The following is a 7500-nucleotide window of genomic DNA, read 5'->3' on the forward strand; positions in this document are numbered from 1 at the left end:
CGGTAAGAAAGTTGATTGTTTGTTTGCATGTCTTGTGTGCTAGATATAAGGGATTTCTTCTGCTTTGTTTCCCATGAAAGTCCATGTTAGAGACTGCAATGCACTGCAGGGAGTAAAAGTTTATGAAATATTAAAGGAACGAAGTCTGTTTGAAGCTCACAGAGGCATGAAAAGCCAGGCATCGCTGCAAAGAAAACTCAACTAAAGGAGTTTTTTCTTTCAAATAGACAGTTTAAAGGCGTTTAGATGATGACTCCGCTTATAGAATGAATCAATGAGCGTCTAGGTTGCTGCCTAGTAGATTTTGGAAGCAGTTACATAATCAATACTCACCAAAAATATTTCTCCCGCAGAGACTAAGTGATGCAATAATCTAATATGATAAAGTGCACGATCATGAAAGCAGAACGATCATCAATCGCGGAGAGAAGTTTGATGAAGAAACTTGCTTTTTTTGTGTGTGATTTCTTCGGTAGAAAGGAAGAAAAATCGCCTGGCCTCGTCTTTTTGACATGAAAAGCGCCATTAAGTTTATGAAAATGAGAATGTGCAATGATGCAAGCGTGTGAACTGATTAAACTATAATGTATCATATTAAGTGCACTCCACTATGCGTGTTCAGAAATATGTGGGCGAATGCTAGTTGTGCGTTGATAGTGTGTATTTATAAACTGTGCACTGAAGGGTGGGGGGGGTCTTCTTCTCGATAAAAACATATGCATTATTTATATCTTCTAAATGTCTTGCAGGCACCAGAAGCACTATCTCAGACTCAAAAAATGATCATTAATATCATCATTATTAAGAAATGTATGTATTAATAGTACTAAGCTATAGCATGTCTAACTGCAGGTGAACTTATTCATATGAGAGGACTAAGTAAACCAAAAAAAAAAAAACGTTTCTCTCACCATCGCTGATATATGTGGATCATTAGCTGTCTTCTGTTGCTTTCAAACGGCTCCTCTGAGGATTCCTGGTGATCAAAGGCAGAAAACATGTTATAGAAAAATGACTTATTAGAGGCAGCTTGAAGCGAGAAAAAAAAAAAAAGAAAAATCTTCGAAACTGCTTTGAGTTAGCAGAACAAACTCAATGCATACTATGGAGCCAGATTAGTCTCAAAAATAATACATTTACAAAAATACAATTCATAGATCCACAACACAATTCACATTCACAAAATCAAATTTGTCAATTCAAAATATGATTCATAAATACGCAAATCCAGTTCGTAAATTTAAAACATGATATGAAAATACACATATCCAATGTGTAAATTCAAAACACGATACGAAAATACACAAATCCAATTCGTAAATTTAAAACACGATACAAAAATACACATATCCAATGCGTAAATTCAAAACACGATATGAAAATACACAAATCTAATTCGTAAATTCAAAACACGATACGAAAATACACATATGCAATGTGTAAATTCAAAACACGATTAGAAAATACACATATCTAATTCGTAAATTTAAAACACAATACGAAACTACACATATCCAATGCGTAAATTCAAAACATGATATAAAATACACAAATCTAATTCGTAAATTCAAAACACGATACGAAAATACACATCCAATGCTTAAATTCAAAACACTATTAGAAAATACACAAATCCAATTTGTAAATTCAAAACATGATTCGAAAATACACAAATCCAATTCATAAATTTAAAACATGATTCGAAAATACACAAATCCAATTCGGAAATTCAAAACACGGTTAAAAAAATACACAAATCTAGTTCAAAAATTCAAAACAGGATTCGTAAATACAGAAATCCAATTTGTGAATTTAAAACATGATTAGAAAATAAACAAATCCAGTTCATTTGGCTAAAATATTCATGATTTTTACTTATGAATTCTTGAATTTTGTTTACACATTTTGTTTACAAATTGGCTCATTATAATTCAAGCTAGTTTTTGCATTATGGTGTAAAATGTAAAATGTAAAATACTGACAGATCTAAAAACCGGCTTAAAGCATTTACTTGGATTTTTCAAAATACCAAGCAATTGCCAACATGGGAAAAAATTGATACGTCAAATCCCACTCATTTTGAGTTAAAACCTTCAAGTTTACCAGGTTTAAATTCATTCCACTTAAATTAGTCTTTGCAAAGCTCTGTCATGCTAACAAAAATGAAAAATTGATTGAAAACACATACCTAGTAAAGGTAAATCCAAAAAAAACCATAATGATTCTAAGTGGATTCTCTCAATTGTATTCAAAGCTGCAAGTCGGGAAACTAAAAATAGAGCTGAAATATGAGACTGTCTGTGGAAAATCAGGACGTCTGGACACCCTAGTTTTAAAAAGCTTTTTTAAAAAGCTTAAAAAGATTTTTAGCTCCGCCCACTTCCATAGAGTTCTGAGTTGAGTGTATTTGCATTTTTATCTATACACACAACCAGCAACTTCAAATGGATAGTTTTAAATTTCCATCATTTTCCCAATACTGAGTTGCAGCTGGATTTGGCTATGCGCTGCATAAAACATATGATGGAATAGTTGGTGGTTCATTCAACTGTGGTGACCTCTGAAATACAGACCAAAATGTTATTGTCAATGCTGATTGTAGTTCTTTACCTTATTGTAGCTATTTATTACAAGACAATACATTATTGTCTGTAACAAATCAGAACGTCTAGTCAGACTAGTTATAAAAAGACTGTATGAGCAATAAAATAAAAACCCAAAAGAAATTGTAGTTTTTCTATAGGGAAGCAGAGTTTTAACAATAAACAATAACCAATAAACCTTAGTCATTTTTTTTTCATTTAAAACAAAGGGATAGCAGAATTGGAGCATAAAAAATAAATTTCCCATCATCAGTAAGTAACAAGCTAATCTGGCTAAATCACTTTTGCTCTTAGCTTAGCCACCAATCTTCTCAGAAAGTAGCGACTGACAATTTTTGTCTGCTTTTTTCTGGAGTGCCATTATGCCACTTTTCACCACTCTAATCATACACTTTCTATAAAATATTTACTATTACCACTTATCAGAGCACGCTAAACATATACAGCTAACCAATGTAGCATATAATAAACATGTAATGCTAAATATCTGATTTTCAGCTGACGACTAGTCATAAATTTCTCTTACACCATCAAACCTTACTAACTAATCATGCTAACTGAAGCACATTTTAACTCTAAAGTGGTTAGAAGGTCTTAGCTAGTCTCTATGCTAGCGTGGATTGTGTTGTTTGATAGCAGCAGCATCATATCAGACTAGCATGTCTTAGCTAGTAACAGTAGGCTAAGATTGATTAAATATATATTTAGCCCCGCCCACTTCCAGGCATCACTGCAAAAAAAAAAATGATATACATAAATACAGTGGTCCATTGCTATAACGCGGTTCACTTTTTGCGGCCTCGCAGATTTGCTGACTTTTTTCGTGCAATTTGACATGCTTTTTTTTTTACAGCGCATTGTGATCTGTGTCCTGATTAGCACACTGTTTTCTGTGTCCTGATTGGTCGTAGACCATTGTCAATTAATCTCCTCCGTACCATGTCTCCTGTACAGTACAGAATGCGTTCAGCTTGCCAAATTTACATAAATCTTCGATTGCTAGTGGTGTGACTCTGAAGTGCTGTACTGTATATTTCCAAGTTTCTCCACACAATGTCGACAAAACATTCTGCACCGTCAAAGGCACCTGAGGTAGCACCCAAAAGGCAGAGGAAGATGCTAACCATCGCACAAAAAGTTGAACTTCTGGACATGCTAAAGAAGGTAGAAGTTATGCGGCTGTAGGGCGCCATTACGGAATAAATAAATGAAGATCAAAAGTTTTGATCTTTGGTTTAATTCTATAATACTGGACTTATTTTTCTATGAAGGTTTGAACTTTGAAATTGTTTAAAGAGAGAAAAGTGTGAAAATGTTCATGCCCATCTGAGAAAAGTGTATAAAATGTGTAGTGAGGGGTTTTACAACCTTAAAACATCTATAATAATTGTAATAAATAGAGCGAACTACTTTGCGGATTTCGCCTATTTTTAGAACGTAACTCCCGCGAATAACGAGGGACTACTGTATTGATATAAATACAAATATAAAATCAAACAAAAAGTGCTTCAAGCGTAATTAAAGTGCTGGTGCTCTTTAGAAAAGGGATTCATAAAGATAAACAAGGAAATCGTAATTCCAAGACGCTCTAAAAAATATGTGAAAACAATTATTTAAATATATTTTTTTCACTTACTTTGAGTGCCTTGGACTTACTATTGCATTAATATTAATACATTTACATAATTTACAATAAACTCAATACATTTTTAATCTATAGACACAACCAGCAATTTCAAATTAATAGTTTTTCCATTTTTCACCATATTAAATTCGATTGTCATTCACAATGCTTCAAGAATGTAGTACAAATATTCATATATGAAGATTTTCATGTACATCTTTGCTTCGTATCAAACTTTATAATGTTATGATTATAAATCATTTGCAGCTGGTTTGGCTAATAACAAATGCTTTCTAAAAATCCACATTGGAAAAATATATGAGAAAAATACTTTCAGATCTGGAAAAAAAGGGGGCTCTATTGTTACCACTGCTATCTTCCTAATCTGTGACATTATAGTTAACTTTTCACCTATCTTTAGATGAAGTCTAAGAACTTGAATGCAATTATGTGGAAAAAGATCCCTGTTTTTCTTTATTTCAGCATAGCGCTGGCAGTTCATTTAATGCCAATGTTGCATTCCTACAGTAGGCTTGTGTTTTATGTTTGCGAGAGTAGCTTTTTTTCTGGACGGTGAATCTCAAGAGGGAGCAGAAAAGAAAATTGCTGGAGCAGCCTGTCCAGAACATCATGCTTTAATGTACTATAATAAGAGATTTCTTTATTCCATCCACTTTCTCCTCGCTTGTGTTTCAACCAGCTTCCAGAAATCACCAGGATTAACCTCCGACTTTATCTGTTTATCTGTCAAAACTATGCAGGGTGTCAGAGCCGACATCGCCACAATGAAGCTCTAATCCGACTCAAAAACAGCTCCGTTTTCATGTCAGCCAGGAGCTTTCCTTAACTAACAGGGAATCAGAAATAAATAACACATATATGCATTAATCGTCAGCTGTAGAAGAAAACGCAGCCAAATTTGTGGAAGTGCACGAGCGTCTGCAGACTGTTTAATATTTTAATAGCGTGCCGCGCACAGCAGGGTTTTCCCTAATAGATCAACATGGCGGCTTTTCACCCCGAGAGCCTTTGTGCTGCTTTTTAATTGAATAATTACGCATTCGGACAAAGGCACTTTATGGCTATTGATGAACTCTTCGGTTTCAGCTGGAAAAAATCCATTTTAAGAGCTTGAGCTTTCATGTTTTATCTTATGCTTGTGTTTGATTAGACAGAGAGTCGTTTTTTCAGACGTTAAAATCAATATGAAATCAAGTTTGACTTTCATCATATCCATTTCGAGTCTCATTGTGAATGATTCTTTGCTTGTGTTTTTAAAAAATATATATTTCTGAAAGAGTTACAATATAGTCACACATAGCATCCACTTTAAAACTCTCAATCGAAATAATGTATGACTTAACATATAGACTGTAATGGTTACAGATGCACCGAAATATCAGCCAATAATCTGTATTCACATATAAAGGCAATAATAGGTATTGGTAACCAATAATGTTGAACAGAATCAATAATCGGTATCGATCAATGAAAGCAGAAATCAGTATTACTGAATAGAATCAATAATCGGTATTGGCCAATAACAGCTATAATCGGTATTGGTTGATAAAAGTAGTAATCAGTATTGTTGTATAGAATCAATACTCTGTATTTTCCAATAAAAGCAATAATCAGTATTGTTCGATAAAAGCAGTAATCGGTCTCACAGAATAGAACCAATTATCGATATTGGCTAATAAATGTAAAAATCAATATTGATTGATAAAAGCAGTAATCAGTATCATTGAATAAAACCAATTATCGGTATTGCTAATAAAATTAATAATCAATATCGGTTGATAAAAGCTGTAATCACTATCACTGAATAGAACCAATTATCGGTATTGGCTAATATAAGTAATAATTCATATCGCTTGATAAAAGCAGTAATCAGTATCATTGAATAGAATCAAGTATCGGTTTTGGCTAATAAAAGTAATAATCAATATCGGTTGATAAAAGCAGTAATCAGTATCACTGAATAGAACCAATTATCAGTATTGGTTAATAAAAGTAATAATCAATATCAGTTGATAAAAGTAGTATTCAGTATCACTGAATAGAACCAATTATCGGTATTGGCTAATAAAAGAAATAATCCATATCGGTTGATAAAAGCAGTAATCAGTTAGATAGAATGAATAATCAGTATTTGCCAATAAAAACAATAATCAATATCGGTTGATAAAAGCAGTAATCAGAATCACTGAATAGAACCAATTATCAGTATTGGCTAATAGAAGTAATAATTGATAATGGTTGATAGATGCAGTAATCAGTTAGATAGAATGAATAATCAATCAGTATTTGCCAATAAAAACAATAATCAATATCTGTTGATAAAAGCAGTAATCAATATCATTGAATAGAATCAATTATCGTTATTGGCTAATAAAAGTAATAATCAATATCGGTTGATAAAAGCAGTAATCGGTTTACTTAGCTAGAATGAATAATCAGTTTTCACAATAAAAGAAATAATCAATATTGGTCGATAAAAGAAGTAATCAATATCATTGAATAGAACCAATTATCGGTGTTGGCCAATAAAAGCAATAATCAATATCATAATAGTTTATCAAATCTTTAATTAAATGCAAAGCTGACAAACAGGAAAGCAGCTGATGGAGTATGCACTAACTTGTGCACTATTCAGCCACAAGATGGCACCAAACAGTCAAAAATGCAAAGCTGACAGAAACTAGCAGAAACTAGAAACTAGCTAGCTGAATGAAGCATAGATTGACCTACAATACATATGATTCATTTACAATATGGCACACAGCAGTTAAAACCCGTGGTTTGACAGACAAGCAAATAAATATGAATGTGAATGTAAGTATATGGCTTTGAATATTGTGGTTGTTAAGGTGATTTGAACTTCAAAATAAGACTGTTATTTAGCAGTTGTTATCCTGGCATAACATACCTTGCAATGTAGCAACTGACCAATCAGAATCGATTATTCCAAACAGCCATATAATAATATGAAAGAAATCTTAATTCAGTGTTCAGATAATGAATTAACAATGCTAGTTTTCTGTTTATAGCTAAGACCATTAACCAGCAAACAATCTTGTTCAAATTTGAAGAATTACATTTTAATTAGCATTTCTCATTATTTTAATAATGTTAATTAAGTTTTTATAGTCGCATCTTGTGACATTCTGCCCTGTTTGTGGTTCATTTAGACATGTTTTGTCTTTTGTGTGTTCAATTCAGCCAAAATATGCCCACTAATTAAACCAAACATGCTAAAATTATATATGCCTT

At 32.7% G+C, this 7500-nt stretch overlaps 1 protein-coding gene across 1 annotated transcript in view; it reads left to right on the forward strand.

Moving 5' to 3' along the window:
- Positions 1-7500, forward strand: part of sv2bb (synaptic vesicle glycoprotein 2Bb) — a 50859-nt gene that overhangs the window by 193 nt on the left and 43166 nt on the right. The window contains exon 1 of the mRNA XM_056451990.1: positions 1-2. This exon is cut by the window's left edge and continues 193 nt beyond it. The gene's annotated coding sequence lies outside the window, so the exon portion shown is untranslated. The remainder of the gene's footprint in view (positions 3-7500) is intronic.

The sequence above is a fragment of the Danio aesculapii genome, chromosome 25, assembly GCF_903798145.1.
Source record: "Danio aesculapii chromosome 25, fDanAes4.1, whole genome shotgun sequence".
Classification (NCBI taxonomy): domain Eukaryota; kingdom Metazoa; phylum Chordata; class Actinopteri; order Cypriniformes; family Danionidae; genus Danio; species Danio aesculapii.